The sequence below is a fragment of the Rhinopithecus bieti genome, unplaced genomic scaffold (assembly GCF_001698545.2).
Source record: "Rhinopithecus bieti isolate Rb0 unplaced genomic scaffold, ASM169854v2 scaffold_2872, whole genome shotgun sequence".
Classification (NCBI taxonomy): Eukaryota; Metazoa; Chordata; class Mammalia; order Primates; family Cercopithecidae; genus Rhinopithecus; species Rhinopithecus bieti.
In genome coordinates, this window is record NW_016803832.1 from 247,750 (window position 1) to 274,717 (window position 26,968).

A 26,968-nucleotide genomic window follows, 5' to 3' on the forward strand; every position below is an offset into this window, starting at 1 on the left:
GAGAGAGAGAGAGAGAGAGAGAGAGAGAGAGAGAGAGACTCCCTTCCACTTGATACCATTCCGAATGGTTTCAGCTCCCACTGAATGGGGATTTTTGCAAATTTCTAGTAGCTGTAAGAACAGGGAATTGATTAGCCAATGAAAACCCATTGTTGGGCTTTGTCATCAAGCTTATCAGTGCACTGAGGAGTTAGAGACTTAAGAGCAAATAGAGAGTCTGAGGCGCCAGACTATGGAATTGGGGTGCCAGACTATGGAACTGAGCTTGCTAGAAGCCTCATGTGTCAGGAAGCCTTGAGCCCTCAGGTAGGGGCCCACAGGGGCTGGCTCCATCCTCAGCAAGAAGATACCTAGCCATGCGGGCCTCTCCAAAGAGGAGCAGGGGCTCTGTAGTGAGCAAAGTGTTCATGCAGGAACATCAGGCCATGTGGTCTGGCCCTATCTGGGGGTGACCGCCTCATGGGCAGCCAGAGTGGAGAGCTTCATTCCCTCTAGATGGCCTATGGACTCCGCCTGGGAAAAGCTAAATGAGGTGAAAAGCCTGAGCCCATCACAGCTGAGCTGAGGTCAACCTGACCGGACACCTGGGACAGGGAGGACAAGGCTGGCATTCCAGAGCACCCTCTAAGATCTCCTGACTGTCTTGACTATGATGGGGTCATTGCTGCTGTTGTTTCAAGCATCAGACCTCACTACAGGCCTGACACTGTTCTGAAAGCTTTACATGCGTTACTCAATTCAACCTTCATAATACCGTAAAGAAAGCACCATTAGTAATTCCCCTTCACCAGTGAGGAAACAGTCTCCGAAGAGACTAGTAACTTGCCTAAGATCCTTGTAGATGACAGAGTAAGATTCAATTCCACACCATGTTCCTGCCTGTTCACCATAATAAAAAATGCAAACGCGTGGCAAGGTGTCTGGAAAGAGAAAGAAAATACAAATCGCAGGCAAATACCTTTTGCTACACACACACAAATTCGTAGGTCCCTCAGCCAGTCAGATTACACAATCAACTGCCTAGAAGTTTGCCCAAAGTGCTGCTAACAGTATAAGAAGCTTGGGGCAGGTAGTATGGAACCTCAGATGGTTGAATCATCAGAGAGACAAACACCCAAATAGCCTGACAAAGTGCTGCTTTCAGATAGAGCAAGCACAAGTAAACGTCAGAGATTTCAAAGAAAGAGAAGAACAGATTCCCGACCCATGGCTGCTCAGTTAGCATGTTTCTACATAGATTCAGAAGATACTTCATTTTAAATTATTTCTGTTCTGGGCCTTCTGAAATTGTTGACAACAATGGCAAAACCACAGTATACAATTTCACAACAACATGGAGTCCAGAGAGCCGTTCAGACTAAACTCTGAGGATTGCTTTGGAGCAGCCTTGGGGAAGCAGAGGGGGCCCCCAGGCCCCACATACCTGGGCTCAGCGCCCTCGCTGAGGGTCATTTCTGGTTTTCAGTAACATGTTTGTCACCAGAGCACATCTTATAATAAAGAAGAATTCCAGGGCGTCACAACCCCATCTTCCTTGGGCTGTGGCCAGGTTCATCTTCCCAGAGCTCTGGCACCCTCCCAGTCAGGGAGCAGGACTGTCAGCAGCCTGCTGTGGACACACAGTTCTTCTTTGCTGCCCTCTCCCTCCCCTTCACCTGCACCCCCTTGAGAAGTCTCCTCCTCCTGCAGGAACTGTCCCCCTCTAGCCCTCCCAGCTCTTACACTTGCTTCTGGAGAGCAGGGATCTGTTTCAATTATGCAGTACTCAGACCATCCAGCTGATAGCTTTTACACAGCTTCAATGTAAAATTGATTGGAAATCAATCTTATATGGGTCCCAAAGTATAATCAGACACAAGTGGAACAACTCTAGTTAAAATGTGAGTGGGAGGTCGGGTGCGGTAGTTCGCACCTGTAATCCCAGCACTTTGGGAGGCCTAGGCGGGCAGATCATTTGAGGTCAGGAGTTCGAGACCAGCCTGGCCAACATGGGGAAACCCCCATCTCTACTAAAAACACAAAAAATTAGCCAGACGTGGTGGCTGGTCCCTGTAATCTCAGCTACTTGGGAGGCTGAGGCAGAATTGCTTGAACCCAGGAGGTGGAGGTTGCAGTGAGCTAACATCATGCCATTGTACTCCAACCTGGGCAACAAAGCGAGACTGTCAAAAAAAAAAAAAAAAAGCCAGGCATGGTGTCCCAGCTACTCTGGAGGCTGAGGCAGGAGAATTGCTTGAACCAGGAGACAGAGGTTGCAGTGAGCTGAAATCGGGCCACTACACTCCAGCTTAGGCGACAGAGAGAGACTCCGCCTCAAAAAATAAAAATAAAAAAGGGAATGGGAGCTCAGAGCCCTCTAGCCAGGTCTCCCTCCGCTACCTACCCTAAGAGCACCCTATCCTTTAAGCATCATTTGTGCTCCTGATAGACTCAAGAATGCTAGGATTTCACAGGCCAGTGTCAGAGGGACAGCCAGAACCCAGCATTCCCAGGTCCAGCCGGAGACTTCCACCACATCCACCCTCCTCTACCACCAGGAGAACTCCAAAGTACATGCTTCTCCCTTCCCTACACCACCCTACTCCACTCCCCATTTTTGTTCAGTGGTTTCCAGGCCTGGATTATGTTCCTCTCTTCCCTTCTTGTTCCACCCTGGTATCTGTGCAGTGGATTGGGGGAGATGATCATGTGACCAGGATCCACCATGAGTTTGTCAGGGCTGGGCTACATATGGGGCAGATAGATCTCAGTAGCCGCAGCATCAACCCATTCTGGGGAACCCATGGTTCTTTAGTATCAGTCACAGTGAACATTGGATTCACAGGGTCATTGATTCTTGTGAAAAGTCACTTTACTCCTGACTCCTAAATGTGTCCTGAGTCACACAGGCTAGCCGTGTCACCAAAGGGTTGGCACAGTTTAAGTGGAAGGACACCTAAGTAGAGGCAGCTGCATGTGTCACATGGCCTGGTGCCCACCACCAACTCCACATCCTCCTTTCACAAAAGGCCTGGGCCCAGACAGTGTTTCTGTGTCAACTGGGGCTTCCATACTTGCTTCAAAAGCACCCTTCTGGGCCCTGGCAACAGAGACCCCTCCTGTGAGTCCCAGCAGCTATCTTATCTCAGCTGCCCTGGACCCAAGAAATGGGTCTGAGTCAACTGAATCACTCAAGATGGAAGAGAACCCTTGGAGGGAAATCCCACCCCATAGTCAGGAGCTCCACTGCTACAACAAGCAAGAGCTGGAGTGACTGAGCTACTGCATTTTTCAACCTTCAGCTGACTAAATGAACAATGAAATACTGAAAGGCTTATACTTGGCTTACAAAATGAATGGTTTTGGGGAGACTACTGATCCAGCTCATCTACAAGCCCCTTCAGAACCTGCTTCAAAGAAAGCCTCGCTGGGTGGACTGCAGCCATGCCCTGCCTGCAGCTAGACAGTGCCTGTGCACCCTGACCTCCCACCAAGCCAGTGTAGAAGGTGGTGTCATCTCTGATGTAGGAGATGGCAGCGAGGGGCAAGTGGTTGGTGCCATCTCCAGGGTTGGGCTACAGGAGGGCACTGGGTCAATGCAGGTGCAATCTACAGGGACGCTGACCCGAGACCCTTCTCAGCCCACCTCAGGGAGACAGGCCATAGCCTCAGCTCGCAACCACGACCAGCCATAAACAGCACTGCGCTCTCCTCCTTTCTCCCAGTCCTCCCCTACCTGTCCCACACTCCAGGACACATTCCTGAGCAGGGCTGGGCTCAGGTCGCCTGGGTGAAGGTTCTTCAGGCTCTCTCTTCATGTAGCAGCATGAGGGTGCCTTCCCTCCCTGGTGTACGGAGCATCCTTTCCTGGTGTCCCCCCACTACCTCTTGGGCTCCATGGGGAGGGGTGGAAGCCAGGATTCCACTCTTTGTGCTTCTCCCCAACTTCTGCTTCTCCGGCATGCCTGCTCAGCATCCCCAGCCACTCCTCAGACACTGACACATACCCATACACACCTACTGCCTCCGATACACAAGTGGGCCCAAACACACCACTTTCCAGTCACTTTGACTGAATGCAATGGGAGAGTGGGTCCTAGGAAAATCTCAAAGGGAAGAATACATCCCAAATTCGTAAAATGTAAACACAGGCTCTTCAACTTACTGTGTTTACATTTCTATTTTTAGAGTTAGCCCTTCTTTTAAATTAAATGTTTGATTTTGAGATAATTGCAGATTCACATGCACTTGTAAGGAATAACACAGAGAGATCCTGTGTACCCTTTACCCAGTTTTCCTCGGTGATAACATCTTGTGAAACTCTGGTATAAAATCACAACCAGGATAACCTCACCCATGCAATCCACCGATCTTCTTCAAACCTCCCCAGTTGTACTCATTTATGTGTGCGTTCAATAGCTTTATCACACATGTAGGTTTGTGTACTCGCAACAACAATCAAGATACAGGGCAGCTCTGAAGCCACACGGGGTCCCCCTTGCCCTTTGATAACCACATCCGCTTCCCTCCCACCCCTCCTCTGGCAACTACTCATCTGTGCTCTAAGATTTCATCACTTCAGAAACATTTCATAAATGGAATCATACAGTAAGTAACCTTTGGGACTGGTTTTTCTTCAAGCAGCATAATTCTCTGGAGGTTCTTTCAAGTTGTTGGATGTATTAATAGTTTGTTCCTTTAATTGCTGGGTACTATTCCAAGGCTGTTCTTTTAATAAAGGGATTTCTCTTTTACAATTAGAATCATCATAATAATAACAACACTTTTATATTCATTATTACTGTGTGCCAGTCATGGTGCTAAACTCTTCTGTAATTCTCATTTCAGCATAGAGATGGATATTACTGTTATTCCCATTTTACAGAAGAAACAGATGAGGTGCAAAGAGATGAACAAGGTGATCCTCAAAGAGAGAGATTCTTCCCAGACTGTTGCAACCTACGTGGTTTGGGATGAGCTATGTCATATCTTTACCACAGTCATCACCAGTGACTCACAGGCTTGATGCGAGGAAAAGGCTTTGTCATGTGAGCCTAGTGCCTGGCTATTACTTTTCATCGAGGATAGAGGCAGCAAAGTTTCCACAGGGTTCCATGAAGTAAAGGGGAGCCAAGGGGACTCATCTTGCTCACCCCTCATCAAAACCTCAGGTCATTTCTTGTAATTAGCCAGGCCTGGTGGCACATGCCTGTAGTCCCAGTTACCCAGGAGGTTGAGGTAGGCTTGAACCCGGGGGTTAGAGGTTGCAGTGAGCCGAGATCGTGCCACTGCACTCCAGCCTAGGCGACAGAGCAAGACTCCATCTCAACAACAACAACAACAACAACAACAACAAAAGAGTCTCAAAACCACAATTCATTTCCAGAAAATTGCCTTTTTAAATTTGACTTATGTGGCCATATGCTGACAGACAGGCAGAGAGGAGAGAGGCTCTTTACCTGACGTTCCTTTTACCTGTTCATACTCGTTTCTTAGATCTGTTGCAGCAAAGGACCAGAACTGAGAATATTCAAAGAACAGAACTGTATTCTCTCAGTTCTGAAGGCGAGAAGTCTGAAATTGAATCGTGGTATCAGCAGGGCTGTGCTCCCTCTCAGGGTCTTGGGAAGAGCTCTCCCTTTCCTCATCCCACTTCTGATGGCTCCCAGCAGCCTTGTAGTTCTTGGCCTATATCTACATCAACCTGTGCGTCCCTCATGATACAATGCTTTTCCCTATGCATGGTGTAGCCATGTTTAAGTTTCCCTCTCCTTTCTCTAATAAAAGGACACTAGTTATTGGATTTAGAGTCCATCCTGATCCAATATGACCAATTTTAACTAATTACATCTGCAAAGATCTTATTTCCAAACAAAGTTCCATTCACAGGTACTGGGGTTAGGATTTCATATCTTTTGGGGGCAAATTCAGCCCACCACATTGCCCACAAAGATCTCAGCATCTGCTCTGGGCTGGACTGGTCCTGATACAAGGCAGCCTAGAGTCACCCCTTCAAGCAGGGCACAGACGTGGCCTGTAGCGATTTCTCACAATCTGTTCACAGGTTGACAGGGAAGAGGGAGTAGGCAATGTGCTCTCTGTGAAGAGGACCAGTGGGCAGGACTTGCAGGAGACCAGTTTCTTGCCAGAGCCAGCCACCTGTGAATGGACCTGGCTGCCCTGAGGAAGAGCAGGTAGTGAGCTCCCTGATGCTGGTGATGTCTGTCCGAAGGTCGACAGCTACTGATCAGGGATATGCCAGCTGGCACACTTTCTCAAGGAGGGTGAGATTAGCCCCAACAGGACAAAACATCATGCTTGGGGGTTACAAAAAATCTTAGCTATTATAATGGTTATGCCCTCCAAAGGCCCATAGTACATAAACAGGTATACAATGTGTTTGTAGTATTAAAATTTTATGGGAAGAAGTGATTAGGGGAAACATTTCTAAATAAGTTCCTTCAGGAGCAATAAAGAAAAAAGGCTGAGACATGCTGCTATGGAGGGAAGGCTATGCTGGCCGGAGTTGGGGATAAGTAGTCTCAAAGGCCATCCTTCTTAGTCCAGAGCTTTCCACAACCCAAATCCTATGTTTGTAATTTAAGGCTTCAGACCCAATGTCTTGCCCTAATTGATCTTTCACATAGATAGAATCAGGGACTGCCTTTTTATTCGGAAGACTCTTTGTTGGACAAGAGTCCTTTCTTTACCTGATACTGGCTAACAGATGCCTGAAACCTCTTGAAGAGGAAACAAGGTCAGGCATCTACTAAGGGAGGTGGAGAAGAGGCAAACTCATTCACACTAAGGTGCAGGAAATGATCCCCAGCGAGAAGCCCAAGAGATTCTCCAAGAGCTTAAGTCAGCAATAGGCTCACTCTCTTCTTGAAACCCAGATTACCATGCACCTGCTGGCCCATATAAATGTGTCGATAAAAAAAACCCAACTGTCTAAGCCAATGCAGCAGCCACATGCACAGTAGAGCAGGTGGTGGAGTGGAGCAGTTCTCTCCCAGTTTTCTCAGTAATTGTGCTAAGTTTTGCTTCTCTCCTGTGATGGGGTCCTGCTGGCTGTCCCAGACCTTCACTTTTTCCTGTAGGAAGCAGCCTCCATCTTGAGGAAAGGAGGATAGCTCAGCCAAAATGCTTTGTCAACAGTGAGAATTTTTCACAATGTAGGAACACACCACCAGGTGACAAGGGGTTCAAGCTACAGGCTAGGAATAAAAGAATCAAATCTCACAGGAACCCACTTATTCCAAGTAAAAATCAGGAAATACAAAGTGGAGCCCCACAGCCCAGAGAAACAGGATTACATCACAGTATAGGCATGTCACGCTGATTTTAGCCTCAGAAAGCCACACCTTGGTCAAGCCAGGTCTTCAGTTTTAAAATACAGGAAATGGCTTTAATGAGGCACTGCTGCCTAATTATAGGCACAAGTGGTTCCAAGAGAGAATAGGCAGTGTTGGATCCAAGTTGAAGGTCTTCTTTCAGGAGGCATTAGCATAGAGCTGATGGATTAGTAATTTAAGAAATTTGTTTTCTCCTACAAATGCCCTTTGGCATTCCAACACTCTGGTGCCCAAACATCCTATTCATTTCCTGGGGCTTTGGAGAGAATCCTGCTAGGTGAAGTCACCTCTGGCCAGTCACAGCCTCCCAACACCCTCCTGGGCAGCAGTCCACCCAGCAGCTACAAGTGTCTGTAACAGCCGACAAAGGGACAATGTTGGGAGAGGGGCGGGGTGGGAAAGGCCACAAAAGTCCATAGGAGCCGTCCTAAGACACAAAGCACACCCACTACGTCATCAGGCTTGCTGGGGAGAGCTGTTACCACCCTGGCTAGGACTGGGACCACTGGGTCAAACCCCAGAAACCTGAACGAAGTCCCCACTCACTTTATCCTCTCTTATAATGACTCACAGCTCATGCAAGGGAAGAGACGGAAATGTGCCCCTTCTGCTCCAGAAACCCCAGCCTAGACAAGGAACCCATTGTAAATATCAAATCAGCAGCCAAATTCTATCCGTTGCACCTCTGCTGTTTTTTTCGAAGTAGCTCATCAGCCTCACTATCTCTGCCCCAGTTCAGCCCTCACCTCCTCATATTTGCCCTGCTGCAATAGCCTCCTTGGGGCCTCCAGGCCTCCTGTCTCCTGCCTCTCCAATGCAGCCCCAGAAATGCTTACTTGAACCACAGGGCAGATTCTTTCCTCCCCTCCAGCAACTCCCCTTTGTTACAGGGTGAAGCTCTGACTCACCAGTCTGCCTTCCCCATCCTTTCTCCATGTCATCACCCACAGACCCCAGACCCGAGCCCAGAGCACTGAACAGAATGGTCTGTGTGTCATCTTTGCACAGGTCTTCTTACTGCTCTGCACAGGGCCATAGGGCTCTTCCACTCACCAGTGACTTTGGGCAAGTACTTGGCCATTTTGTGCTTCCTTTGCTCCATCTATAGAACGGGATAATAATGGCCTTCTTATCTCCCAGGGTCTGGCTGGAGGTCAAATGAGGTAAGGCCTGTAGAGTGTTTAGAAGAGTGCCTGGAATAGGAAATGCTCAGTGTTAAGTAGCACTAAGAATTATGAACCTTGTCCACCTGCTTTTCGCAGCCGCGGCACCTAAGTCAAAGTGTGGGTGAAGGTTCAAGGGAAGGTGATACACCTTGGATGCCATCCCCACCAAACTGCACATGCCCTGAGCGGCCTCACCACTCTTGGCTTCCACCGCAAGCCCGATACAGTGGGTGGAGCTTCTGGTGGGCGCCACACTGAATGGATTGCAGGACATCTCTGGAGGATGGGCCAGGACTGTGGAACAGGGCAGACAGGGCGCTGCATAGGGAGAGACATCTGGAGCATATCTTTTCCAAGTCGAGGGCTGGGGCTGGAGGAATTTGTGGACCACAAAGCCCTCATCTGCTTCTGTCTGGTCCCCAGGGAGGCTAGGTGCATTCCTGTGGTCCAGGGTTTCCTGGCTCAGACCTCCCTGCCCTTCCTTTACACCACCCATCCATTGGCCTCCCTGCAGGGGTGTGCCAACCCCTCAGCCGATGCGCCTCTCTGCACTCTGGCCACACCTCTCCAGCTCCAGGTGGATAGTTGGAGCCCAGCGCCCCCAGGGAATGGCAGGGGTGGGGCGGGCAGGCAGGGGTGGGGCAGGCAGGCATAGATGGTTCTAACTTCATCAGCCTCACAACCGGGAAACCATGATCAATAAGCCCTGCCTTGCATCTCGCCTGTACTCCTGCTCCAGCCTTTGGGGCTGCTTCCTTTCACTCGCAGGGGATGAGAAGCAGGCGTTCCCATCTCCTGGAACAGCTCCCTGCATGGTTTGCCACCACGACCAACCCAATGGAGGCTCCTCGAGGGGAAGACGTCCTGTGGACAGAGGGCATGCAGCCAGTGCAGGAGGGAGGCTCCCAGTGAGGCTGTGCAAAGTGCATGGGATTCTCTGCCTCGCCAGAGCAAGAGGGTCATTCCACACAAAGTCAAGCCTCGCTTTAGAATTTGAAATATGATGGGGGAGGGAGGAACGCTCAAATCTGTCTGCTACAGAGCTTCAAAACGCCTCCTCACCCTAAGAACTAACTTCAATCACTTGGAGATGCAAAGTTGGAAGCCTGGGGTTGGAGCATCAGTACTGCTACTTATAAGCTATACAGAGCCAGTCTTGCCCTATTTGAGCCTTAGTTTCTTCACATGCAAAATATATAATGTCCCCTGTCCTGTCTCTTTTGGAGGTTCTATGTTTATTCATGTGTTCAGCCATGAATTAAACAATTTTCCAATGCCAAGCCTCACCAGGGCTGCTGGGAGGCCTCAGAAGGGCCCCCTTGTGCCTCTGGGAACGCAGTCTAGCTGCTCTGATAACCATCCAAGTTCATAGTTGTGAAAAAGTTTTGTAAAAGTAGTACCAAACTACTAGCATCATTAACATGAAATGCCTAGCACTGAAAGCCATTATACCGCTGAAAAGAGCAAAATATATATTAGGTGAGTGCTTCTCAGAATTTAATGTGCATTTGAATCTCCTGGAGATCTTATTAAAATGCAGGTTGCAATTCAGAAGGTCTGGGCTTGACCTGAGATTCTGCATTTCCGGCAAGCTGTCAGGTGATGGCATTGCTACTGGCCGGACTGGGGAACATATATTGCATAGCAAGTTCTTAGGTTAATGCTGAACCATCACTGCTCATTAAACCCAAAATACAAGTTGGTTTATCAGGTCAGCTGATTGCAGAATTTGGCAGAAGGGGAACATAGGATGGGTAATTTTTGATGGGGGGAGTGCCTGAGACTGGGCAAGTTCTGGCATACAGGGCCTCCAGTCAGGTCTCGGGGAAGCTGACTGGAGACTGATCTCTTCCTCAGGCCCTCTCTCTTGTCTCTTGTATTTGTTTCTTTTTGTGTATTCTCCAAAGTGTCTACTGTAAGGCTGCAGAGAGGGCCCAAGGAAGTCACCAGAAAGAGTTAATAAGTATTAGGGTCATAAATTTGACCTTGAAAGACACAGACCACTCAGAGACATACTCCCGCTTTATGATAGGAGTAGAGTTTGAGCACCTGGAAGATTCTGTTCTTCGCTTGATGAATTCTTTGCTCCAAAAATAAAGCCCATAAACTTGTTCAACAGCTGGAATTTTCCCTGTGAAGAGAGTACCTCGTCTGGCAGTTGACTTAAGCAGTTATTTGCAGCCTATAATTTTCACAAAAACAGTAGGGTGTGCCTGGCAGGAGATACAATCCCACTGAAAGAAAACAACGAGCAAACTTTGGAACAAAAGATGCTCTGATTCCATTAGAAAATCATCGACAATTCAGGGTCAAGGCCAACAAAGACGTGGGAAGTTTTCAAGCAGACTTGCGAGCAGCTGGGAGAACTGTGCTTCGCAGGGACTGAAGAATGTAGCGTGCAGGCTCCCTGGGTGGGAGGGGGATGCTAGAGGCAGGGAGGCCAGTGAAGGGGTGGCTACAGAAGTCCAGGTGAAAAAGTTCTGAGGTCTATGGAAGTGGCAGCTGTGGCCCTTAGGAAGAGGGATCCAGGTGAAAACCTGCATAGGAAGAACCAACAGGGCTGGGTAATCAATAAACGGAGGAGGATGAGGGTGCAGGAGACGTCAGCAATCATGAGGTGCCAGCCCAGGAACTGAAAAATACAATCCAGGCACCGAGGAGAGGGCACAAAAGGATGGACAGATTTTAATGTGCTGGAAAGACTTTGGGGTCAGTAGCAACTTGAAAGTAGTCTTCCATTTTTTATGCACAAACAAGTCCTGTATGTTCCTGGGAGAAAGATGGGAGAAAGATGAAGTGAATGAAAAGAGTACTGTCTAGTGGTCTTAGCACTGAAGCTTTCCTTGCCTCCAAATAACACGAATCTAGCAGATCACATGGCTCTCCAGAGAACCCACCAGCATACCCATGAGGCCAAAAGCAACTTGTGAAGCAGCCCCGGGAGAGGATTGCAATTCTTTTCCCACAGGCTGGGGTTCATATTTGAAGCTACGAATGGTTTCCCCTCACTCTCGCTGCTGCTGGTATGCCTAAGGCAAGTGCAGTAACTTAAGGACACCTCTTGAGCCTTGGCTGAGCTGCTCTGGAATATGACTGACTGTCGCTTTGAGTGGTTCCCAAGCTTCCCAAAGTGCATGTTGCTTGTGTGATGTATTAATCAAGGTTGACTAATGTTAGCTCATGCAACAGAAATATCTCAAATCTCAATGGCTTCATGCAGAAGAGGTTTATGTCTTACTCACAGAAAGTCCACAGTGAATATTTCTGGTCAAGCAACTCTTGCACTGCTCTCCTCAAAAGGGAACTTGGGCATTTCCCTCAAATGGGAACTTGGGCATTTCCCTCAAATGGGAACTTGGGCCATTTTTGTGGCTCTGCCATCTTGGATCTTTTCCTATTTTGTGGCCAGGCTTCTAAGTGCCATGTAACCATTCAACTTATATTTCAAATCAAAGCTTTCCAAATATATCCTCCAAATTTGGTTTAAAAAATCCACATGATGGATTTTTAGGAAAGAACTTAATATTTCTTTATGCAGAAAAAATTACTTCAAGGAGGAAATAAAACTTTTGAAACTTGGTGTTATGAAACTGTCCACTCTTCTCTCCTGTACAAATGAGGCTGGGTTATCAGTGAGCATCTAAACACCTGGATAAAAGGCTTCAGAAAAGCCATTTGGCCAGTGCCTTCTTCCTAGGAAGTCACAGGTTGAGGTTCCATTCACTGAGCATCTTTTCTCTTCCAGGTCCTTTCCTATGCACATAACCTATGTTATGTCTAATTTCAAAATACTGCAATGCATTCATTAATATGCCCATTTGCACAGAGGAGCAAACTGCTCCAGAGAGGTAAGGCAACTTGCTCAAAGTCACAAAGATCTTGTTATGTAGCAGTGCTGGGATTTGATCCCAGACAGTCTGGCTCCAAGACCCACACTTGTTTCATGACATAAGCCTGCCTTGTCAGTGATCAAAACAAGACAGAACAAAACCAGAACCAGCAAAAGAGATGGCAATGGCTTCAGAGGCATCATACCCTTTCATGCAATCCATGGCAAATGGTAAATATTAGTGATCTGGAGCCATCTCACCCCTTTGATAATAATTTCTGCTCTAGGTTCCCAATGACAGTAATTGAGGCTATAATTCCCATTTCCTGCATCAACTATGAGTACATACAGACTGCAAAGCTGTGCGAAAACCAGCTGCCCTTTGCAGCAAGAGGTAGAGTTACATCAGACTCTCTGCTCACAGCCTTCTCTGCATTTACCAGCTCCAACCAAGGCAGCAGTAACACACTTGGGGCCTCACAGTGAAAGGGGACTTCCTGGTGGTGCGCCAGAGCCAGTTTTTCCCAAATTATATTGGTCAACTGTGCACATCTCTTCCCAACTGGGTGTTAAATGTCATCACGTTGTGAGCTTTAAAATGACCATAGTGGGAGAATTTACCCCACAGGAGTTGGTAAATGTTGTCAACCTGAGCCTTTTTAAAAACCCAACGACCTAGGTGATAATATTCTTGAGAAAGGTGGAGGTAGGGGACAGATGTGCAGTTGAGGAATGACAGAAAATAATAATAATAAAGCAGTCAACATGAATCAAGTATTGACAATGTTCCTGGCACTGGCTGAACTCATAAGGCATTATCTTTTACAAACCATAGGAATCATATGATGTAGATACTATTATTATCTACATTTAAAAGGAGAAAACTAGAGTTCAGAAAGGTTGAGTAACATAGTCAGCAAGCCAAGATTCAAACACAGAATTTCAAACTCCAATAACTCTGCCCTTTAAACATCACGCTGTGCTTCTTGGCGTAGCAGTGCTTCTGGGATGTGGTCCATGGCGCCCTGCTTCAAAAGCACCAGGGTTAGCTTACTAAAATGCAGATTCCAGGGCCTTGCCCTTTCTGTACTGAGTCCGAACCTTTGGGGTGGGGTGTAAGAATTTAGATTTGTATCAGACTCTCCGGTTGATTCTGCTCCCTAATGGCTGCAAGCCAGTTAAGAACTGGCCTCCAACAGGGCTCTTCCCACAGCTTCTCACAAAATTCAGGGGGAATCTGGCCAGAGAGTCAGTCTAGGACTTGGGTGGGGTTGGAGGAATTGGCCCAAGAGCCCAAGGCTAGGGAGTCCAGGCCAATGCCAGCTCCTTCCCAGAGGCAGGCCAGTTGTCAGGTTCTGCCACTCAGTGGGCAGCAGGACAATGCAGCACAGGGAGCTGGTCTGGGCTCAGGGGCTGGATACCCTGGGAGCTGTTGGGGGTCCTTGTTTTACTGTCATGAAGAGTTGTGGGTTGAGATCTCAATTTTCCAATGAATTTTAGTATGCGAACCAAAATCTGTTTTGTATTATTTTCTTCTTTGAATGGAGTTTTCCACATTTTGTAATAATAAAATCACCTTGGCGGGACAGTCAAGCAACTTAAATAAAAACACTACCAATAAAATGGCATTTTACTAACTTTAAGCAAAGCAAATGTCATATTCTACAAGGAAAGGGAGAATAGCCATGACTGTGATGAGAGCCAGCCCGCCTCTCAAAAGCAGTGCCTGCCTGCCCTGCCCCGCTAGGATTCATGGTACTCGCTCACTCGCTCTCTCTCAAATGTGTTCTTCCACCAGAAGTCATGAAGAATGATTCTGAAGACACCTGGGCTCTCCCCAAACCAGGCCCAGCTCAGGTCTTGACTGGCTCACAGCAACCATTTCTTCCAATGCGCTTACCCCAGTCCCTGCAGGGCACCACAGCAGCAACATTATAGACTCGAACCCAGCTGTGGTCCAGGGTTGCCCTGGGATGACTAGGACATCTCTGCCTGATTGGGGTGGGGCCTGATACTCCACCATTAACATAGAGAATTTGGATGAATGCACCATCACAGTGAGCATGCAAATCTCAGACATGTATAGCTTAATGGGAATATATTTAGCAGATCTCTTATTGAGAGCCAGTTTAACTCAGGGAGAAGACAGAGCACCTGAGGACTAAGGATACATGGGGAAGAGAGAGATGCTGGGAGCCTGCAGAAAACACTTGCCGGGAAGTACTTCTGAGCTCTCTACATGAAAGAGGGGCCCATAGATTTGCTTTGGAATAACTTTGCAAGGTGAAGTGGGGTGTAGAATAGATGAACAAGATTTTCCCGGAGCTGCTCATTGTCGAAGCTGAGTGACAGGTACATGGGTATGGTTTATGCTATTCTATTTTTGCAGGTGTTTAAAAGTTTCTATAATAAAAAGTTAGGAAACAAAAAGGGGCTCATGGATAGAATCTATATCCCTATCCCAGGCCCCTGCTGCCTGGAAGGCTGGAGGGTGCATGTCACAGTGGCATAGAGCCAACAGGGAAAGGATGTCCCAGCCCCAGGGCCCCAGATGCCCAGGCCACTTCATCTTCTGTCACACTCAGCTCCAGACACCGAGGCCTCAATTAGCCAATCCATCCATCCATCCATCCATCCATCCATCCATCCATCCATACCTCCATTCATCCATCCATCCGTCCATCCCTCCGTCCATCCATCCATCCCTCAACTCATAAATACATATTTACTGTTCTCCTACCTCAAAGCTTACCCCGAGCCAGGCACCAGAGTCCAGCAATCCACAAGACAGTCCTGCTCCCTGGCTACATGCCCTCGCAGACAAGCTGAGGGAAAAAGACAATCAACATACGAACGAATGAACATATGAACAAATACTTGAAGTCATTTCAGACTGACGAGGGGCGTAAGGGAATAAACAGGAGGACAGGAAAGAGAGGGAGAGGGAGGCTGCTTCTGCTACGGGGTCACAGGTGGTCTGTCTGAAGAGGGATGTTGGAGCAAGGACCTGAGCAAAGGGAGTCAGTGACAAAGTAGCTGGGAAAGTGTTCCAGGCAGAGGGAACAGCAGGTGCAAAGGCTCTCGGGCAGCAGTGTGCTTGGTGGGCAGCGGGGTCCCGGGACGGGAGCGGTGGGAGTCTGAAAAGAACAAGGAGGCCAAAGCGGCTGAAGTGCATTAAGCAGGAGGGAGGAGTAGAAACTAACTCAGGGAGGGATCTGGGAAGGGCAGATCACAAAGGCGCTTGCAGACTCAGTGGGAGTTTGGATTTTACTCTGAGTGGAGCAGAAGAAATGTCACAGACACTCTTGTTTTCAGTGAAGAGAGGAGACATTCAGGAGCAAGAGTGCACAGGGCCTCCTTTTTGGGCTGCAGAGCTGGTTCATCAGATGGGGTCAGGCCCTAGGGACATGCCCTCCTTCAGTAGTCTACTGGCCATGAGTTCAGTCTCCAAACACAGGGCCATGCCCAACAGAAGTGAATAAAGGACCCCGGGAGCCTCCCTGGACAGCTTCCCACCCCACCCCACTGCTCCTGCAGCACACGGGGGACCCTGCCGCCCATACCCCCAGCCCTGGCTTCCTTATGCCTCACTGGAAGGGCCCCCTCTCGAAGCCCACTCATCCACTCACTGCACACCCATGCCCTCACCTCCTGCGTTTTCCATGTCTTCTTTGTGCTTTCCTCTACCTGGCCTACGTGGTCAACAAGTAGCTGTTCTTAGAATCCATCATGAATTCTGGTTGTCCCATGAAGATTTTCCCAATCACTGAAGTGAAGAGGGGCTGCTACCCTCACCCACCACTGCCTGACATTGTTCCTCAGCTCTTTCATGACATGTGTCATGACCTGCCTGTCGTGCAGACCCAGGCGGGGAGATGAGACCTGTCTGCACATCAGTGGCTCGAGGGAGGGGACTGTGCCCATTACCCCTCTGCTCCTCCCAAGGGGCTCCCTCTTCACACTTAATCCTGGTGGTACCTCCTGGGCATCCAGGCAGCTCTAGGTGCCCCTTCTCCATGCTCACACCACATCTAGTACTTGCCACCCTAGAGCACTGATCTCGTGCCTCCATAACAACTGGGAGCTTCTCAAGAAAGAATGGCAACGCGGTGATGATGGCTGATAAATATTGAGTATTTCTTAAGTGCTAGGCCCTGTACTAAGTGCATCTTATCCCATGAGATAAGATGAGGTGGGTAATATTGTCAACCAGCTTAAAGATGGGGGACGTGAGGCTAAGTGTCTTACCAAAACAAACAGCAGTGACCAGCAGAGCCAGAATTTGATTCAAAGCTTGCCTGAGCACTGAGATCCTGTTCTTGCTGTATGGTACCTCCCACATCCAACTCAAGGGCAGAGAAGGTATAAATCACTTTTGTAACCCAGGGCCTGGCACAAGTCACCAGGAGCCCTGGAGGCTCATGACAAACATCTCCCTCCTGGCTGCCCAGCCCAGAGTCAGGCCCTGTCCTGGGGAAGGGGCCAGCAGAAAGGTCATGTTTACCCAGGTGCCAGGTGTAATGGGTGGGGTGGGGTGCCCTCAAAGGCTGGGCATCTTCTCACAGAGAAGAGGCTTTCTTTGAAAAGAAAGGGTTGGGCTAATGACCAGAAGCGCAGCCAGGAAAACAGCCCAGTTCAAAGAAAGCAGTTACAGGTAAAAGACTCTTGAGAACAAAGGTAGGACAGCTGCTATACAAACCAGCCTGTGTTCCAGCCAGGCCAGCTCACCCTTAGGAACAGCCTCTGCACCCTGCCGGTGTGGTCAGGGGGGAGACTTTGCCATGGGGACCAGCCACCCCTCAGGAGCAGGGCATCCTGGATACCCTGGGAAGTCTTAGCTCCATCTCCTGGGAACAAAGGCCCAGTCCTCACACTGCAGGTGAAATTTCTTCTGAGTGGATGGGCTCAGAGAGGCTGAGTAACTTGCTTAAACTTGCACAGTTTTTAAGAGCCAGAGCCCAGATATAACAAACCGTAAGGTTGGCTCCAGCTAACTATATACAGGTAGTTTATGTTGTCATCTGTTCTTCCAAGCAAGGTTACCACTTATGTAGGTATTAAATAATGTTAGTGCATGGTCTAGCATGAATTGAAACTTGCTGGAAACATACCTTATGCTTTGTCATCATTATTGCTGCCATCATTTAATACTTACGGAATATTTACGGTGTGCTAATCACCTTGCATATATTATTTCATTGCCACCTCACAATGACTCATGAAACAAATGTTACTATCCCCACTTTATAGATGAAGAAATCAAAGCTCTGATAAGCTCCAGAACATGCCCAAAGCCTCACATGACCAGGTGGCAGAGCCAACCTTTCCATTTATCAACAGTGACAGCAGCACTGGGACGGCCATGAAGGCAGCTGCTTGCTCTGCGCTGAGCTAGAGAAGCCACAAGGGCTGCTGCTCTCTGTGAGGCAATCTCAAAAATGCAGGCCTGAATGGAGCTCTGAATCAAGGGGTCCAGGTCTGAGAGCTCTGAGCACAGGCCTGCAGGGAGGACAGGGGTTGTGTCAACAGGGGATTTTGGAGCCTAGCAAGCAAGAGTCGGGCCCAAGAGACAGTGACCAATCCCTCCCTGTCCCAGGTCATCTTTGCTCAGCCAAGAGCTCTCCTGGCACCCCTGAACCCCCATTTAGCCATCCTGACCATGCCTACCTGTATCAGAGGCTGTCCTCAGCATTCCTCTCAACCCAACACCTGAGTGGCAGTCAGAGACACTGCTGGATTTGTACCATCAACCCAGACCACACACTGCAGTCTGCCTAATGCCAGGAAGCTACCCAGACATTTGTAGAAGCTTCCAGAAAAGTCAGTTAAGAGCACAGCTTTATCACTGGCCATCAGCCAGTACAGGATTTGAATCCTGGCTCTGTCACTTATTAATGTATTATGCTGGCCAAGTTATTTAACCTCTCTGTCCCTCAGTTTCCTTGTCTATAAAATGGGAACAATAATAATATCTACCCCCAAGACTTACTAGAGAGATTAAATGAGATCACACATGTGAGGTTCTTAACATACTTCCTGGAACACAGTAAATATTAAACAAACAAATAATAAAGCTAGTTAATTTTGATCCAATCTGACCCTGACATGTGTCCCATAAAGTAACTGGCCAAATAGCACTGGTCTGGAAGTCAGAAATCTCAAGTCTGAGTTTAGCCAAAGGACCATACATCTCTGGGCCTCAGTTTTCTCTCCTTTAAGATGGAGATGTTGTCACCACCCCTAGTCAATATTTAACAAAAGTATCTATGCTGCTGATGCATAAGAAAGATCTTCGAAAAATCTGAGGCCTCAAAGCCTGGGTTAAAGACAGGCCCGGGGCTGGGGCATCTGATATAACTGAGAAGCTGAACTAGTGAAGAAAGCAGCCGAGAAGCTGAACTAGTGAAGAAAGCAGCCGAGAAGCTGAACTAGTGAAGAAAGTAGCCTTGTTTTTAGTCTGATTTGCCACCAATATGCACATTCAGGTAATTTGCTCCATAGCAAAGAGACTTCCTCCTGGTCCCGACATCCTCCAGCTAGAGGCTCCTCTCTCCCGCTGAGCCTCCTCAGCGCAGAACAGTGTGTGAACCTATCACTGAAACCTTTGCCTTCTTCATAACTTCAAGCCAGGTCCAAAATGGAATGTGACAGCCAGAACACTAACTGAATGGTCCAAATTGACACAGATATTTGCTGCATATCAGGGTGGAGATCTTTGCAAGAACATGAGGCTTCTGTAAACACCAAACACTGAGTCTGGCATTGTACAAGGAGAACCAAGAGGGTGCTCATGACTCTGCGGTCCTTTCCCCCCAGATCTTAGGGGCATGGCACGCAGAAAAAGGATGCTAATTGGCGAGGCAGTGGAGATTGAGTGGGCCCTGGAGAAGAGGCAGATGTGTATTCATGCTTAGTGCTGGGCACACAGTGGTGAACATGACCATCCAGTTCTCACAGAGCCCATGGTCTGGCACAGCCAGTCGCTGAACAAGTCACTGTGTGGTGTCAGTCAGTGTCTCAAAGCAGGACGCACTCACAGGGTTCCCGGGGGGAGAGTAAAGCAAGAGAACGGAGTAGACTTGACAGTCAAAAAAGGCTTCCTGGAGGAAGTGATGTCTTTCTGAGACGTTAACCAGGCAGAGACGGGTTGTGGGGAAAACTGTGGGTGGTAGGATGCCAGTTATGTTACCTGAGCTTATTTTAAAATGCCCACCCTGTTAGAATACAGCAGGGCCAGGTGCGGAAACAGCTCCTTGCAAACTAAGCAAGTGTATGGCCTTGTTATCTGCAACCTCAGAGGGTAAGGAAAGGCAGCTTCTCACCCTCTGTCTGCAAACAAAAGGGAGGCCTCACTAGGCTGCCTTGTGGGGTTGTCTCTGAGGCATTCTTGGCTCAGAGATGGAGGCATGCTGAAGCATCTCTGAGTAGTGATTGAACATTTCAGGTTTGCCTTTGGGGCAATTCCTCTGCAGAAGCTAATGTGGAGTTCTCACAGAGCAGCTCCACATTTCAGACTTCTGTCTTTCACACTTGAGGCAAAACAACACAAGCCTGTGCATCTGCCTCTGCTATTTGCCTGTGGGCCCCTGTCCAGTATTACATATTACCATCTTGTTCACTGCTCACGGTGAATGGCATTTTCATAGCCACTTCTATAATTATTAAATTTCTTGAGGCCTTTTATTTTCCAGCACTGATAAGAGTGCGAAGGGGCTGTCAGAGATAATGAATAAGCTCAAGTACATTCAATCAAAAAGAATGTGTTTTCCTGAAGAGGGTCCTGTGCGTGACTCCATTCTGGCCCTGTGTGAGCCACGAAGGAGACTGGTTTGGTGTTGAATAGCCTTTCTCAAAGGGTGCTCCTGGGAGCTCCAGTTTCACGCCATGCTAACATGTGTTTTGTGAGAATGGGATCCCAAGGTCAAATTTGTTTGGGAAACACGTGATTTAACAGTATTGTACAGGCTTCCTGGCTTTGGTGCTTCTCAGAGCCTTTCCTATGTGGCTGGGTATTGAAAATCTCTAGGAGGAGGACACAGCACCAGGCATGGTCCGGACTCTCCTGACTGTAAAAATAAAATGGTCCATTGCTTTTCTACAGATGTCATAACAAAATACCACAAACTTTGCCCGTGGCTTAAAACAATGGAAATTTGTTATCTCATAGTTTGGAGGCCAGAAATCCAAAATCAATGGATTGGTAGGGCCGTGTTCACTCTGAAGGTCCCAGGGAAGAATCCACTCCTGCCTCTTCCCGCCTTCTGGCAGGTGCTGGCAATCCTCAGCCTTCCTTGGCTTTTAGACGCATCACTCCCATCCCTGCCTCTGTCATCACATGGCATCCTCCCCGTGTCTCTGTGTCTTCACACGGCCTGCTGATGAGGACACTGGTCATTGGCTATAGGGCCTACCCTAACCCAGCATGACCTCATCTTAACTTGGTTACACCTACAAAGACCCATTTGCAAATAAGGTCACATTTACAGGTACCAGGCATTAGGATGTGGACATATCTTTTGGGAGGATATTATGGAACCCACTATAGGTAAGTTAGAGAAAAATGAAAAAGCAGGAAGCAGTGCATGAGGTGGCTTAGTGTACAGACTTTGTAGTCAAATTCCCACCCCTGCAATTGCTATGATTTCCAGCAAGTTAGTAAATGCAGTATCTCCAGGCTCATCTTTCTCATCCGTATGTAAACATCGTAACATCTACCTCTTAGAATTTCTGCAAGATTAAAGAGATAAACATATAAAGCATGGAGCCCAGTGCCTGGGCACACAATAAGGATGTTAAGCAAAAGAGTGACATGGTCAGATTAATTTTTCAGACGGAAATAATCACTCTTGTTTCCATGTGGAGGACAGATTGGCAGGGGCAAGACTGCTTCTGTTTTGATCTTGCTGGGTGCCATCTCTAGTTCACCCAAGGATACACTCCATATAGCCCATCTGGCCACATATGAGGAATGCCCAGATCTGGACCACATGAGGATCTGCCAAGGGAACATGCAGCATGGGCTACCTATTAGTCTGCTGGCTCAGATACCACCAAAGGCCATGGGCTATGCTACCAAGAGTTTTGGGGCCTGTTTCCTTCTTTAAAAGTGGGAGGGACAGTCCTTTATTGTGTACCTTACAGGATGACATTGGGAATGAATGAAAAAATGCACAGCAAAAGCTTTGAGTGTTCAGGGTGTATATGTGTGTGTGGGGGTTATGTTCCTAAAAATACTGCTCCTAGCAGGTCACCAGGTCCCTCACTTAGGCATAGGCAGTCTGGCTAACTTTGGTAACAAGGAGGGTGAGAATAGGGTAGAGGTGATCATCAGAAAAAAACTCCCAAAATGTGAAGGTGTTGAACCTCAGGATGTGATCTAGATGGAGCCATCACCAGCCATGTCACTGAAGCTTTGGTTCCCAGTAATCAGAGCTGATGGGGGGAGAGCAGGGTGGTACACAGCCTGGGCCAAGTGGACCAGGGCAGGCAGGCTGAGCATCAGTCCCTGGGGGTTCTTGACTGGAGGCCTGACGGCCCACACTCTGAGGAAGATGGGAGCTACTGAGTCCATTACCACTGGAATTGGTGACTGACAATACTCTAGGAGTGGGAAGAGCTGCAGGTCCCCAGCTCACTCTGTGCAGATGACAGTGGAGGATGGCCCATTGCCAGATCTATAGGCAGGATACAGCCCAGAAGAGCTGCCTCCTGATTCCAAGGCAGGAAAGTGAGCTCCCCCAGGTCCCGGGCCCCCTGTGATTTATGAGACCCTGTCATGCCTCAACCTGCACCAAATCTGCCTTAGAAGCTGGGAGCAGAGGCAGGCCTGGTGGGCCTCAGAGCACGTGGACAGGTGGCATCCACTGTGTCGTTACTGGCAGGTGCACCCCTGCTAGAGTTCCAGACATAGGGAGCCATGCAGAGGCCCAGGTAGGCACCCAGAGCCTGAGGGAACTGCAGAACTCTCTCTCAGACAGGGTGCCTATGAAGAAAGGAGGGTGCCTGCACCATTGAGAACAGCATTTACAACCCGGGCCACAAAATACAAAACCTAAGCCTGGGCCTTAGGTCTGGAGACAGCCAGGGAGGAGCACAAGGAACAGCAAACATGCAGGGGCCACCAGACATCTGCCCACAGGGGCCTCTCCCGGAGGTGGGCTCTAGAGGCTGGGCACCCTCCTTCATTACTGTCCTTGGCCCCTAGCATAGCATTTGATGTTTAGCAGGCATTCACTCAATATTTGGCTGACTAAAATTCACATTTTCAGTCCGATACCATTTATTTTTTTCTTTTCTTTTCTTTCTTTTTTTCTTTTCTTTTTTTTTTTTTTTTTTTTTTTTTTTTTTTTTTTTTTTTTGAGACAGAGTCTTGCTCTGTCCCCAAGGCTGCAGCGTAGTGATATGATCTTAGCTCACTGCAACCTCCACCTCCTGGGTTCAAGCAATTCTCCTGTCTCAGCCTCCCAAGTAGCTGGGATTACAGGCGCGCACCCCCAGGCCTGGCTGATTTTTGTATTTTTAGTAGTAAAGACGGGGTTTCGCTATGTTGACCAGGCTGGTCTCAAACTCCTGACCTCAGGAGTTGGCCTCCCAAAGTGCTGGGATTACAGGCATGAGTCACAGTGCCCAGCCCAATACCATTTTCTAAGTGCAGGACTACAAGGCCATGTGTCAAATGCTGGCGGGGACTCAGAGATAACAAAATGAGGGGCAGACAGAATTAAAGGGAATAAGGCTTCAGGCCATGGAGCTGAGATTCTGTCTCCACCATTCAGTGGCTTTGTAACCCCTCAGAGACTCCATTTCCTCATTAGTAAAAACAGGGTGTCAGGATAGCTTTTGATACAAGCTTTCAGGGAGCACTGGAAAGTGTAATAAGAGACGGGCTATTAAAGAACCAGATAATAATGCATGCTGCATGACTAAGAAGCTCCTCTCTCAACACCTACCCATCAGGTGGCTGTGACCACTGCTGAGACCCTCACTAGGCAGTCTATCACTGTGCTGCACAGGGTGAGTCTTCAGTTCATGCTGGCTATTGACATTGTTTTTAAAATCAAGTCATGAAATATAGAACACGTTATATAAAATAAAATGCACAGATCTCAAGTGTTCCAGTTGATGAGTTCTGACAATTGTGCAGACCGGACCTCCAGTCACCCTGGAAGTGCCCTGGTGCCCTTTTTCAGTCACTCTCTGCCTCCTTGCTCCCAGAGGTAACCTTTTCTGAGTTCCATCATCAGAGATAAGTTGTGCTTATTCTAGAACTTCATTTAAATGGAATCATGTCATGTATCTCTTGGCCTTGTTCTTCCACGTCCGGCTTTTTTTTCCCCAGCATGATGTTTTTGGGGGATTCATCCATATTGTTGCAGGTGTTAGTAGTTTGTTCTTTCTCCTTGATGCATAATATCCCATTGTAATGTATACATCACATTAAAAAATCTATTCTCCTGTTGATGAACACTTGGTTTGTTTCCAGCTTTCAGCTATTATAAATAAGTTCGCTATAAACATTCCTGTACAAGTCTCTGTACGGACATGTGTTTTTACTTCTCTCCGGTAAATAATTAGAAATCAAATCACTGGATCATATTATAGATATACTGCCAAACTGTTTTCCAAAGTGGTTTCATCGTTTATGTTCTTACCAGTATTGTATGAGAGTTCCATTCATTCCATATCCTCACCAGCATTTGGTGTTATCTGTCCTTTCTATTTTCATCATTCTATTGGGTGTGAATTAATATTTTACGGTGGTTTGATTTGCACTTCCCTGATGACTAATGATCTTGAGCATCTTTTCATGTGCACATTGGCCATTCACATATCCTCCTTTGTGAGATCTCCATTCTCATTTTATAAATTAACTTGTTTGTCCTTTTTTCTGATCTATAGAAATTTTAAAATATATATTCTGGATATAATTCCTTTATCAGATGCATGTATTTCAAATATATGTATTTCAAATGACTTATTCATTTCTTTATTGGTATCTTTTGATTATGAAAACCAGAAACTTTTACTGTTAATGATCAATTTATTCTTTTTACAGCTAGTGCCTTTTGTATTCGACCTAAGAAATCTTTGCCTACCCCAAGATTATAAAGATATTCTTTCCAATATCTTTTTTTCAAGAAGCTTTTTGATTCTGGGTTTTACATTTAAGTGTATGATCCAACTCAAATTATTATTATTTTTTAAAAACTGTAGTGGTTGCTAGAGCCATAAGGAAACACTCAAGTTCTTTATAGGATCAGACTTTTCTTAAGCTTCAGGCTGAAGATAGTGTCAGTTCTAAGAAAGGACTTTTGTTGGAGTCATGGCTTTGACCCATCCACATAGTTCTGCTGACTGACCACAGGCCACAGAGAGCTGGCTTAAGAACCATCAGCCAAAGAAAAAGATAAGTTGACTTCCCTGTGTGCAACCATGGGCACTAAGCTGCTTGTTACTAACTCAGATCACTACAATGTGACCTTATAGTGACCATGAGAACCATAGCAGGTCCCAGCCCAGGGCCTTAAGATGACCATTAGGAGACAGCACTGAGGGTGTCAGGTGACCCTCGTCCCCTTGAAGCCCAGCTGGTTCTTAGAGGCCTCCCTGCACTGACAACTTGGTAGATAATGTGATTTAGGCAGCTCCTCGTAGGCAGATGCAGATCTAAAGGTGGCGAGGCCTGATTGCTGTGAACGTCAGAGTCCCCGGCATGGCCCAGTGACAATCTGGACAGTGGGGTGGCAGGTCCAGGGCAAGGTGAGGTAGGAGCCTGGGTCAGAGGCAATGGAAAGCCGTGAGGGGAAGGGTTTCTCATGAGGCCAGGAAGAAAGGCCTTTGGAGGTTGTGATCTTGGGAACAAATGCCTGCAGCCCAGTTTTTGAGAGTTTAACCCTGGCAGCTCACCTGGCAGACAGGGGCCTGCTGATGTATTCCTATCACTCTGGAGATACACCGGGAACAACTCTCTTTCAGGCCCTGGAAGAAGGCTACTGGCATGTCCTGTGTCTCCAGGAAGCACTTGCCTGCAACCTCAATGCCACTGGCTCTGCTAACACATCTGACACACAACTTGTCTACCTTCCCATTACGTAGGACCTAGTACTCTTATCATGGCGTTGGCACAGGAGATGAGAGGGTGCAGTTGGGGCTCACAGAAGGATAGAGTCCAGCCTCTGGCAAAGGAGGTTTTCCAGCTGGGCACACTCCCACTGGTCTAACTCCTCAAAAAGGGAAAAGATGTGCCAGGGTCATGAGCCAGCAAAACACACAGCCAGCAGGGCTCTCAGACAGCCCTTGACTCAAGGAGCAGTGACCACCCTGTGCGGGCAGCACCAGAAAATCTCCACCTACCAAGCCCAATGACGCCCGCAGAGCTGAGCAGAGCCGAGCTGAGCAGAGCCGAGCTGAGCAGAGCCAAGCTGAGCTGGCACTGTGGAGGGGCAGTCTCTGTGTCGCTTCTCTCCTTTGAAGGGAACCATTACCTGAGGTGACCTGTGACACTCACGGTTAATCTGGAACTTAGAGTTTTAAAAAGCAAAGTTCCTTCCTCTGAGTCTCTTTAAAAGAGACACATTCCAGCATCATTTCTAACTCAAATAATTTTGGATGTCAATTGTATGTCTTTAATGAGCCCAGAAATTTTCATAATTATCCTTTTTTTCAAAACCATAATTATAGGTTAGAGTACATGCTACAGACAAGAAATTTAAATAGAGCTTTTTAAACACTTAGGCATTCTGCTTCTTTCTCTTCTCAAAAAATTCAATTATCCTTCTGTTACCTTTCTTCTCCTTGAGGTAAACACTGGGAGACGAAATTTCAATTGTCCAGTGCCTCATCCCCAGGGGCCCTGTCCCAGCCCCATCTCCCTGCTCCTTCAGTTCATACCCAGCTCCCCTGTGGCTGCACTGGGCACAGTGACTGGCAGGAGGTGGAAAGGCTTGGCTGGAACTGCTCCTCAGTATGGAAGACCCAGGCAAGCCATGAGCATACCTGGAGGCCTCCCACAGGTGCACAGGGAATGAGAGAATGAAGACTCAATAGGAACTGGGACAATGTAGCAGAGTTTCCCAGATGGGTCTCCTCCAAGGTTAGAACCTGCCTCCAGTGACAATCCAGGACCTGTCCTAGTTCCATTTTGTGGATTTGCATTGGCAGGTAGGGAAGGGCCCAGCAGAGAGAACACAGGGACCCAAGGAGACCATGATTCTAGATTTAATCATTCATTCATTCATTCATTCATTCACTCACCCAGCATTCACTCAGCATCCTTGCCCTTCTAGAATTCATTGCCAGGACTATCTCTCTCTTCCTTCATACCTACTGTGTGTCTGGCACAGAATTTGGCACACATGATCCAAGATAAGTGATCCTTCTCACTCAGAGCACCTAACATCCTGACAGTACTATGAACTTTTGCATTAAAGTGGTCCCTAGATGACCCATGTTCCCAGCTTGCCCTCAACTGATAGCAGAAGGGAGGGCTCTGCCTCACCCCTCTTTGGCTCATCCCCTGCGCACCAAGTCAATCTGGTCCCTACCTGGCGGTCTTGCTGCAATGCATTCTGCTGACACTTCCTGACATTCCCAGATATTTGACACTGAGCTTGAGCCAGGCACTTTCTGTGCATGTGTTG

The 26,968-nt window shown here is 47.8% G+C and overlaps 1 protein-coding gene across 3 annotated transcripts in view; it reads right to left on the minus strand.

The window, feature by feature from the left end:
- The window catches only part of LOC108517047 (uncharacterized), a 160,118-nt gene that overhangs the window by 92,894 nt on the left and 40,256 nt on the right, over positions 1–26,968 (minus strand). For all 3 annotated transcript variants that reach the window (XR_001881994.1, XM_017854846.1, XM_017854838.1), the window contains one exon: positions 15,070–15,154. The gene's annotated coding sequence lies outside the window, so the exon portion shown is untranslated. The remainder of the gene's footprint in view (positions 1–15,069; positions 15,155–26,968) is intronic.